The sequence below is a fragment of the Lycium barbarum genome, chromosome 5 (assembly GCF_019175385.1).
Source record: "Lycium barbarum isolate Lr01 chromosome 5, ASM1917538v2, whole genome shotgun sequence".
NCBI classification, from domain to species: Eukaryota; Viridiplantae; Streptophyta; class Magnoliopsida; order Solanales; family Solanaceae; genus Lycium; species Lycium barbarum.
Window position 1 is genome coordinate 87617408 of NC_083341.1, and position 12389 is coordinate 87629796.

Genomic DNA, 12389 nt, shown 5'->3' on the forward strand with positions numbered 1-12389 from the left:
CTATGGTCTACTTACATGAGTTAAAAATGGTGGATTTTGATGTTATTATGGGCATGGATTGGTTGGCTTCTTGCTATGCCAATGTTGATGGTAGAAAGAAAATGGTTTGTTTCCAATTTCCGAGAGAACTAGTTTTAGCATGGAAAGGAAATACTGCGTCACCAAAAGGTAGGTTTATTTCGTATCTCAAGTCAAGGAAAATGATCATAAAATGTTGCATTTATCACCTAGTTCGGGTTCAAGATGTAGAAGCTGAATCGCCAACTCTTCAGTCAGTCCCCGTGGTGAATGGATTTCCGGATGTATTCCCGGAAGAGCTTCTCGGCCTCCCTCCCGAGCGGGAGATTGATTTTGCTATTGATGTGTTGCCAGACACCAAGCCTATATCTATTCCACCTTATAGAATGGCTCCCGCAGCGTTGAAAGAGTTGAAGGAGAAATTGAAAGACTTGCTTGAGAAAGGCTTTATTAGGCCTAGTTCATTCCCGTGGGGAGCACCCATATTGTTTGTCCAAAAAAAAGATGGCTCCTTGAGAATGTGCATTGACTATCGGCAACTGAATAAGGTGACGATTAAGAATAAATATCCTCTTCCGAGGATTGATGACTTATTTGACCAATTACAAGGCGCCAAATGGTTTTCAAAGATAGATTTGAGATCCGGGTATCATCAAGTGAGAGTTAGGGAGAACGATATCACTAAGACAGCCTTCAGAACAAGATATGGCCATTTTGAGTTCCGGGTGATGTCATTTGGACTAACTAATGCACCGGCAGTATTTATGGATTTGATAACATGTGTTCAGGCCCTTCCTAGATTTATTTGTGATTGTATTCATCGATGATATCTTGGTGTATTCTAGATCCGTGACAGAACATGCAGATCATTTGCGTACTGTCCTTAGAGTTCTTCAAACTCGAGAGTTGTTTGCAAAATTTTCTAAGTATGAGTTTTGGTTGAACTCAGTGAAATTTTTGAGGCACATTGTTTCAGCCGATGGTATTCGGGTAGATATCCAAAAGGTTGAGGCCGTGAAGACTTGGCCAAGGCCCATTACTCCTACGAAGGTTCGTAGCTGTTATGTCCCGTATTTTCATACACTTGGACGTTTTAAAATAAACGCGACAAGTTAAAGACAAGACTATCTTAAGGTACGAAGTAGAGATTTTAACTTCCGGTTTCGTTTCGAGTCACAATTTATCTACAATTTTCGTTTGGCATGGAAGTATTAATGAAAAATTGGGATTAAACTAACCATAATTGGATTAATAAGTGGGATTGGAAAGACAAAAATCTGCCCACTATTTTAGGCCATGTTTGGCCGTGCACTATAGTGCCTTGGTCAAGGAATCTTGACCCAATTTAGTGTGATCCACATGTCCAAGGCATGGAGGGGACATATAGACAAGAAAATCTGTTCACTCCACATTTTCACAACTCATTTCAACATTCCAAAGTGTAGAACACTTAGAGAGAGAGAGAGAGGGAAGCTCTCGGCTAAGAGCTAGCCGAGAGTGAGGTTCAAAAATTGCTCAAAAATTCCAGTTTTCTCCACCAATTTTACTCCTCATCTAGTGTGTAAGAAGGTGTAGTAGTTGTTGAAAAGAAACAAGAAAGTGTAGCACCTAAATAGAGTTGAAGTTTCGGCCAAGGTGAAGAACAAGATTGAAAGGTAAGAATGCTTATTGTTCTTGTGTTGCATGATAATTTGAATGTATAGTTCATGCATGTTGTTGTTGGATTTTTGTTGTGGTTGAAGTAGAGAGTGAGCCGTGAGTGTGGTGAAGTCATGATTGATTTCATTTTGCATGTATTGTTGATGAATTGAATAGGTATCAACATAGGTAAATGAACAAAGATTGTAGAAGTTTGGTTGTGATGTTGCATGTTGGATATTGGTCTGTTTTCTTGAAATTAAAATGAGCCGTGTGCCCTTGATTCTAATGAAGTCATGCTTAATCTTCTTGTACATGGATTGGAAGTGAATTGAATGTGTTGTAGTATGGATAAATGGATGAAAATCATGAAGTTGTTGAAGTGGTGTTGTAGCCGTGTGAGTGGACTGTTTTGGGGGGATTTAGGGACTGTTTTGTGTCACATTTGGATTGTTGTTGTTATGAACATTGTGGTGTATGTATGCATGTTGAATATGTGAATTGAGGTGTTAAACAAATGAATTATGTTGAAGTGTATAGGCAGTCCAAAACCGTGGACTTTTTTGGTACTAGAAGTCAATTTGTGTGTGTTGAATGTTGATTCTTGTTGCAAACGTTTAGTGAAAGTAAAGTGCAATGATTCAAGTTAAAACTGAAATGAATTGTGGACTGTTGTAAGAATGAAGATGATGCTAAAACAGTTCCAAGAACCATGAAAGTAATGTCATTAAACGTGTTGTTGTTGTTGCAAGTTAAAACTGGAAAATTGCTAAACGAGAATGAAAACGTTATGTGTGTTGTTTAGCCGTGTGTATGGGGAAGTTTTGAATGATGTATGGACTGCCCGAGTTCCCTAAGTAGTGTTTAAACAAGTTTGGATTGATACATGAAAGAACGATTGGCAATGTTAGCTTGTAGCTCTAGTTGGTTTGAATGCGAACGAAACGTCTTTTAAATGTTAGAAAGGGATTGTGAGCGTCAAAATACGTATTGAATTCCCTTGTAGACTAATTGTAGCTCTTCATATCTTGATATAGGATAAGTGTTTTTGGGCAGCAAGTACAAGTTAGAATACAACTAAACGCTAAAGGTATGTAAAGCCTATTCCTTCTTTCTTTTGGCATGTCCTAGACGTAAGTAGGAAATGATATGAACCTTGGGGTAAATTCTATTCTCTAGTTCCATGCATGACTTATGATTCTATATTTCCTTAATGCTATTGTCACGAGCCTACCATATGATTGACTAATGAATGATGTATAGAAGTTCCTACTCTTAAAATAATGGCATGAATAGAAGCATACTTGACTTCCAAAAACTACATCATGGAAATTGATACATGTACATGAAAGCTGAAACGTTCCTTGCTATGGCTTGTAATGAGAGTTGAAAAGAATTGAATATGATTATTATCCCAATACTTTAGAGCTGGTTAGTTGCTTATCTATTGAGTCTCAAAAGATGAATGGCTTATATGTGGTTGCTTATTATTCTGCTCGTGCTTATCACTATATCCTTCACTGAGTCCCGGGCCAGGACACGTTTTCATGCGCATGTTTATTATATTATTCACCAAGTCCCTCACTAGAGGGCCGGGACACGTTATATATATATATGATGATGATATGATGATATGATGATATGATGATATGGAGATGGTAGCCAGGAGGGCATATATTCCTATTACCGAGTCACTTACTAAAGGGTCGGGACACGTATATGTTTATGTTTATGATGCTATGATTATAATTACCGAGTCCCTCATTAAAGGGTCGGGACACGTTATATATGTTATATACAGAATGAGTATGCAGCATTGATTACACAACTCTATATTGAGATTGATATGAGAATGATACAGATGAAAAATGTTCAAAGGCAAGTTTTATGAAATTCTGTTTGTTGCATTGAATCCTATACACTTTGTCTCAGTATGAGTCTATTATTACATTTCATGCTTTACATGCTCAGTACACATCCCGTACTGACCCCCTTTCTTCGGGGGGCTGCGTTCATGCCCGCAGGTACAGACGCTCGTTTTGGAGATCCGCCAGCCTAGGGTACCTATTCAGCTATTTTGGACTGCTCCTTTGTTCCGGAGCCTAGCTTGTGGTATAACTTCCTTTGTTGTATGTATAAGTGTTCATTTGGGCACGGCGGGGCCCTGTCCTGCCATATGATACGGTCATTACTCTTAGAGGTCTGTGGACATCTGTGTGGGTCTGTTTGTAGTTGTTGATGCGTTTTACGACTATGACTTATGTTTGGGGCGTACCCATTCGTAATGGCAGCCTTGTCGGCTTGCATATATATGTATGTTTGGTATTTTGCATATCGTGGCAGCCTTGTCGGCTTGCGTAGGAATATATACATGTTGTTGTTTAAAAAGTACAACTCCTCAGGAGACAGGTGCCTAAGACATTCAAAACTTGGCAGCTTTAAAATAACACTCTACCTTTTTATACAAATGAGATCATGACATGCTGATTATAAATAATTATAGTTAACAGATAATATGAGTGTCCAACTCGGGCACTAGTCATGGCCTGCGGGGTTGGGTCGTGACAGTAGCTTTCTGGGCTTATCAGGTTATTACAGGAGATTTGTTGAAGGTTTTTCTTCTATTTCTGCGGCACTCACAATGCTGACCCAGAAATCAGCAAAGTTTCAATGGACAGATGCATATGAACGTATTTTCCAAGTGCTAAAAGATAGATTGACTTCTGCCCCAGTCCTGACACTTCCAGAGGGATTGGAAGGTTATGTTGTTTATTGTGATGCTTCAGGCATTGGGCTAGGATATGTGTTGATGCAACATGGTAAGGTGATTGCGTATGCTTCAAGGCAATTACGAAAACATGAGAAAAATTATCCAACCCGTGACCTTGAATTGGCTGCAGTGATTCATGCATTAAAGATGTGGAGACATTACTTGTATGGTGTTCATGTGGATATTTACACAGATCATAAGAGTCTTCAGTATATCTTCAAGCAAAAAGAGTTGAATTTGCGGCAACGACGATGGTTGGAATTACTAAAAAATTATGATGTTGATATCCTATATCACCCCAGAAAGGCAAATGTTGTGGCTGATGCTCTTAGCCATAGATCCATGGGAAGTTTGTGTGATGTACGACCAGAGAAAAGAGAAATGGCTCGTGAGCTCCAACAGTTAGCTAGCCTAGGAGTTCGAGTAGTGGACTCAGGTAGCAGGGGAACTACCATTCAGAATTCAGCAGTCTCGTTGCTAATAGTGGAAGTGAAAGAGTGACATTACGAAGATCCCATGCTAATACATTACAGAGATACACTCCCTCAGAAAGAGAAGTCATCATTTGAGATTGCAGGAGACGAAGTTCTTCGATGTCGAGACAGATTATGTGTCCCTGATGTGGCGGGACTACGCCACCAAATATTGAGAGAAGCCCATTTCTCCCGTTATTTTTTCCACCCCAGAGCAACAAAAATGTATCATGATCTTAAGTCAATCTATTGGTGGAATGGGATGAATAAAAATATAGCGGAATTCGTAGCTCAATGTCCCAACTGTCAACAAGTGAAAATCAAGCACCAAAAGCTGGGCGGATTGTTGCAAGCTATAGAAATTCCAACTTGGAAGTGGGAAGTAATTAACATAGACTTCATTACAGGCTTACCCCACTCTCGACCTAAGTATGACACTATATGGGTGATTGTCGATCGGCTCACGAAGTCAACTCATTTCTTACCAGTCAGAACTATATATGTGGCAGAAGATTATTCAAAGTTTTATGTTAAAGAGATAGTGTGACTCCATGGTGCTCCAGTATCTATTATCTCAGATAGAGGAACACAATTTATAGCTAATTTTTGGAAGTCCTTCCAAGAGGGTTTAGGGACTCATGTGAGCCTTAGCACGGCATTTCATCCGCAGACTGACGGACAAGCTGAACGTACCATTCAGACTCTTGAGGATATGTTACGGGCATGTATGTTGGATTTCGGAGGAAATTGGGATGATCACTTACCCCTTATTGAGTTTGCTTATAACAATAGTTATCATTCTAGATTCAAATGGCATCGTATGAGGCTTTATATGGGCGAAAGTGTAGATCCCTAATTGGGTGGTTTGAAGCAGGAGAGACTAAATTGATAGGGCCAGACTTGGTCCAGCAAGCCATAGGAAAGGTTAAGCTCATACAAGGTTGACTATTAGCAGCCCAAAGTCGTCAAAAGTCCTATGCGGATAATCGTCGAAGGGACTTAGAGTTCGAAGTTAAAGATTGGGTATTCTTAAAGGTATCGCCGATGAAGGGCGTTATGAGATTTGGAAAAAAGGGGAAGATAAGTCCCCGATACATTGGGCCTTATGAGATCGTGCGCAAGGTAGGTAAAGTGGCTTACGAATTAGATCTGCCTCCTGATTTGGAGTCAGTTCACCTTGTTTTCCCTGTCTCAATGCTTTGCAAATGTGTTGGAGATCCTACTAGGATCGTGCCAGTAAAATGATGTTCAACTGACAGAAAAGTTTACTTATGAAGAGGTACCCATTGCCATATTAGATAGGCAAGTACGGAGGCTTAGAAATAACAAAGTGGCCTCAGTTAAGGTTTTGTGGAGAAACAATAACCGAGAAGAGATGACATGGGAAGCGGAAGAAATTATTAAATCCCAGTACCCGCACTTATTTCAGCCCCCGGAAGAGATCCAAGATGAGACATCAAGATCATAAGGTATGTATGTTTTCCTTTTTTTGCATTTGGGTCATGTGTGGCCAAACTCTATTGCTATTATGTTGTGGCCCTGTGAGGCATTGTTATTATAGGCTGTTGTCACAGGATGGTAGTGCCATATTACAGGGGAAACCCTGGCGAAATTTTTATAGAATCCCCGAGGACTTAACATTCAAGGACGAATGTTCTTAAGGGGGGAAGAATGCTACACCTCGGAAAAAATTTTCGTTGATGCACAGTGAATAGAATAACCAAGAGTACGAAGTATATGGTATTTCAATAAGTAAGGAATGACATTTGATGACCCTAATTAAGATTTCAAAGACATTCGAGGTAAGAGGAGAAAGTTTGCCAAGAGAAGGCATGGCATACGATATGTATCGAAAAGGATTTACAAGTAAAAAGTTAATGATGATTTAATGATGCTTTGGAGAAGATTTATAATGTCCCTTAGATTGTTAATGAGGTGACAAACAAGTTTCAAGAAGGTTCCATAAGGATTGGAGATCAAACGAGTCGACGAGAATGAGTTCAGAAGAACTGGCATTATACGGCCCAACATACTGGCCGTATAAATTGTACTGGCCGTATGTTTGTCCGTATAATCAGCCCAAATGTCCAGCCTCACTGTACCAAATCTACGGCCAGACATACGGTCAGTGAAATTTATACGGACCGTATGTTGGTCCATAGATTTGGAGCGGGACAGATTTGAGTATTATTAATAAGGGGTCCAAGTTATTTCATTTCAATTCCCCTTCACTCCCCTTCTCTCTAGAACTCTCTAGAATACTTCTTCACACTTCTCCCACAAGAATTCAAGAGATATTAGTGATCAACTTCATCAAACCAAAAGAATCAAGTGTAAGAATCCCATTAAAGTTCATCCAAGACAAGGAATCCAAGTGAAAGTGAAACTAGGGTTTTGCTCAAGTGAATTGTTTCCACCCAAGGGTCATTCATACACCATCTAGGGTAAGTTTTATGGTATTTCCATGTTGTTTAAGGTATTGATAAGTTGAAACACTTGGATTGGAGAAGAATATAGAAAATGGGTAATGAATGTGGGAATAGTGTCATTTTTGAATAATAGCTTGGATTGAGTCATGATTCTTGATGTGTTGTGATTATGGTTATGTTATAAATGATGTTAAGAACATGGGAAATACATTGTATATGAATGAATGTAATCGTGTGCTATGACCATGGATATGGATGATTGGAAGTGAATTGAGAAGTAAGGATAATGTAGGTGAATAAAGACTATTGTTATGATGTTTTGAATGTTATTATTGATGTTTGGGAGTTGATATATGATATGGAGGAAGGCTTATAAATAAAGGAGATGCTGTCCAATTTTCTCTAGCTTTAGTCATGTATGCTAAGCGATCGATTTTCTAATGATAGTATAACTCTAATGAAGGTAGAAACGTGAGCATTGAAGGAGTACGTGCAAGTGATAGAATAGTTGAACGGAAAGGTATGTAAGGCTAACCCTTCTTTCATAAGGCATTGTTCCTTGGCCAAATATCTAATCTTCTATGAGCCTATGATGTCCTCCAAATGATGCTATCTTCAAAAGCTACTAAGCTCATAAATCTCGATATGTTACGATTGTACTAAATTCCTCCTATGATGAGAATCCTCTAGGGATAGATGTAATGAACGACCATAGTAATGATGCTACAGATGCTTATGAGCTTTTATGTATATTTGTCTATGTATGGCTATTATGAAACCCCAAGCTTATATGGCCAGGTAGAATATATATATATATATATATATATTGCGCACGCACCACTGCAGTTGGGTACGGATAACCCTGAGCCTTGGTAGGCCAGGTATGTATACTCACCGAGCCTTGCCATGGCCGGGTATGTGAAACATCGAACCTTCATGTATGCTATGTACATGATATGGATATGTATACGATATGAATATGAATATAAATATGAATATGCTATGAATAAAAAAATGGATACGAAATGTAAATGAGTACGGATATGAATACGTATACGGATATGGATGTGTGTACACAATCACGCATTAGAAATGGAAAGTCCCTATGAAAAACATGTAAGTGTTTATGACGATGGTTCTACTACCTCCCATCTTATGATATTTCTTGTGGTTCTTATTATGCTTCTATAATGATGTTGATCATGCTTTACATACTCAGTACATTCTTCGTACTGACATCCTTTTGTTTGTGGACGCTGCGTCATGCCCGCAGGTGGCCAGGGAGACAGGCTTGATCCATAGCTTTATTACTCAGGGACTACATAGCAGAGCTCCATTTCATTCGGAGCTATAGGTTTTGGTATTTATTCTTTTGTGTACATATTTATGGGCATGGCGAGGTCCTGTCCCACCTATATGATATGACATACTCTCCTTAGAGGCTCGTAGACATGTGTATATGGTTAGATGTAGTTGGCCTTATCAGCCTATATTTTGGATATCGTTTTGTTAGCCTTGTCGGTTTATGTACATTGTTGTTGGCATAGTTGTCGATGATGATATAAATGAATTGTTGCTCAATGGAATTAGTATGAATAATGGATGGAAAGTATGATTTAGCTATGTGGTTCACCTAGTTGTAAGTGTGAAAGTATGATAAGAGGTGCCCGGGTGGGTTAGCGCTGGGTGCCAGTCACGGCCCTCCGGTTGGGTCGTGACAATTAGTCCAAAGCCCTAAAACCTAATTCTAAGATCTAGGAGAGGCGATACTTGAAGGAAATTAGTGAAATCATCTAGTGGAGTAAGCTCTAACCAATAATCTTGCTTTACTACCTTCCCCTCTAAGATTCCGTGGTAGTTTATGGTCCTAAAATGGTAGGTGATGAGACCTAGAGTATTAATCATGAGACCCTCTTTGTAAATTTGTTAATGTAGCTTCAATTACTGTTTGTATCATCTAGAATTGTAGATTAACACAATCTAGATGGAATCACTCTTAAATTCAAGAATCTATTCATGAAACTTAGGGTTTCACCCATTTTGGGGGTTTTGGATAATTTGATGAAATTTGAAGGGTCTAATGTGATTAGAAACCCGTGTAAGGATTATGATTATTGGGACTATGGGTAGGGTAATTTCACCCTTAATTTCCCATTTAAACTGTATGATTCGTTAGGGGAATTTTGGGTATTTTAGGTAATTTTCCCCAATCAATTCTTCTTCTAGTTAGTTCGTTTATGGTAGTCATTTTCTTACTTAGCATTACTATTTTTTAGACTTTGAGTGTTTCGATGCATTTCGTAAAGCAAAGGCTTTGGTAGAGTAGTTCGTGGCTCCAGTTCTGCATCCGAGGTAGGTTACGTTTTACTTGAGTTAGACTTTGATTATTAAAATGCATATATAGTAGAATTGATGGGAGAAAGCATGATTAGGTCTTCGGACACGATGTTGGGTTGGATACGCTCTTAGGTTGGTATTGACTTCTGATTATGTGGGCTTGTCGTCGTTACTTTATGTATTGAACCATGAGGTGTACTTGCTGTGTTTTGGAAGGAAAAAGGGTTGATATAGACTCTTATGTTGATTGAGATGGTTTGTATGATTCATTCCATGATTAAGCTGATTTATTTAACTCTTGATATGACTTATGGCATTGTGACTTGTATTTTCATTGGCATTTGATTTCATTGAGTTATCATGCTTACTTATGAGTTGGTGCTTCATATTGGGGTTCTAGACAAGAACCATATCTTAAGACTCATCTTGTGTACAGATATATATAAGGCACATTTGACAGTGGGTAAGGATGTGTCCTATTTGTGGACTCGTGATCTAAGGTCAGTTCCAGATTGTACGAACAAGGCCTTTAGCAAGTGTGTACGGTGGAGTTACTTATCACGTGTTGCATTGCATATGACATCATCTGTCATGACCCTTCTAGAGGGCCGCGGCGAGCGCCTGGTTCTAGCCCACCCGGGCACCCCTTGGCTTACACTTATACTTACATCTAGGTGAGCTACATAATTTAACATACTTCTATTCATTCATCATGCTAGTCCCATTCGACAACAATGCCTTTATATCATGATTGGCATCTATGCCACATCAATGTACATGAGCCAACAAGGCTAACAAAATGATATACAAAATATAGGCCAACAAGGCCAGACATATCTAACCATATACACATGACTACGAGCCTCTAAGGAGAGTATAACACATCACATGAGCGGGACAGGACCCCGCTATGCCCATAATTATGTGAACAAAAGAATAAGTACCCAAAAGCTATGGCTCCGAATGAAATGAAGCTCTGCTAGGTGGTCTCTGAGAATACCGCTATGGATCAAGCCTGTCTCCCTGTGCACCTGCGGGCATGACGCAGTGTCCACAAACAAAAGGACGTCAGTACGAAGAATGTACTGAGTATGTAAAGCATGATCAATATCAATGTAGAAGCATAATGAACATCATAAGAAATAGCACAAGATGGGAGATGGTAATATTATCGCCATGGGCACTTACTTGCCCTTCATTGAAACTTTCCATTCTAATGTGTATTTGTGCTCATACCTCCATATCCGTATCCATATTAGTACTCATATTCGTATACATACCCTTATTCACATTCATATTGTAAACATAATCATATCACATACATAATCATATCATATACATAGCATTTACATAACATACCCGACCCCGAAGGTTCAGTGTTTCACGTACCCGACCATAGCCAGGCTCGGTGGACATACATACCTGGCCAACCAAGGCTCAGTGTTACACATACCTGGCCCTACCAAGACTCAGTGTTATCCGTACCCAACTGCAGTGGTGTGCGCGCGTTACGTAATCATATACATACTCTATACATATTCATATACATACATTCTACCCGGCATCATAAGCTCGGGGTCTTATTATAGCCCTGCATAGGCACACATACATACAATAGCCCGTAGGCATCTCTAACATCATATTATTCTCATCATCATTACTATCATTATCACTATCTTCGTTGTTATCATTAAATCTATCTTATAGGCCTACTCGTCATATGAGAAACTTGGTACATCCGTAACGTATCAAGCATCGTGAGCTTACTAGCTCGGAAGATCAAATCATTTGAAGAAATCATAGTCTTATAGAAGGTTTAGACGTTTGGCCAAAGAACCATGCCTTATGAAAGAAGGGTTAGCCTTACATACCTTTTCATTCGACTATTTACCACTTGCACGTTCTCTTTCAACGGTTGCATTTATACCTTCATTAAAGTCATACTATCGTTAGAATCGACAACTAGCACACATGGCTAAAGCTAGAGAAAATCGGATAGCATCTCCTTTATTTATACAACATTCCTCCATATCGTAATTCAACTCCCAAACGTCAACAATACATTCACAATACCATAACAATGGCCATTATTCATTTACGTTAACCACATTATCTATATTGCTCAATTCACTCCCAATTCACCCATATTCATGGTCATATCTCCCGACTTCTTCCATTCATATACTATTCCCATTTTCATGATCTTAACATCATTTATAACACATTCATATCACAACAGAACAAGAATCATGGTTCAATTCAAACTATCTCTCAAAATGTCACTATTCATCATTCATGACCCTTTTTTCTATACTCATCTAATGTCCAAGCATTTTAACTCTCAAATACCTTAAACAACATATAAATACCATAAATCTTACCTTAGATGTTGTAGGAACGAGCCTTGGTCGAAATACTTCACTTGAGCAAAAACCCTAGTTTTCCTTCAATAAGATTTGCTTGACTTGAATAATCTTAATGGGTTTCCTTACACTTGATTCACTTGATTTGTGTTGTTGATGACTAATAATCCTTGAAATCTTGTGGAATAAATGTAGAGAGATGTTTTAGAGAGAGGGGATGAAATGTGGGAATGAAATAATAAACATGGATCTCTTATTTAATGACTTAAAATCTGGTCTGGAGTGAACAGCACTGTGGTCGTAAACTTGGTTTACGGTCTGTATTCCAGTTTACGGACCGTCCTTCGTGTTCGGATTTAGT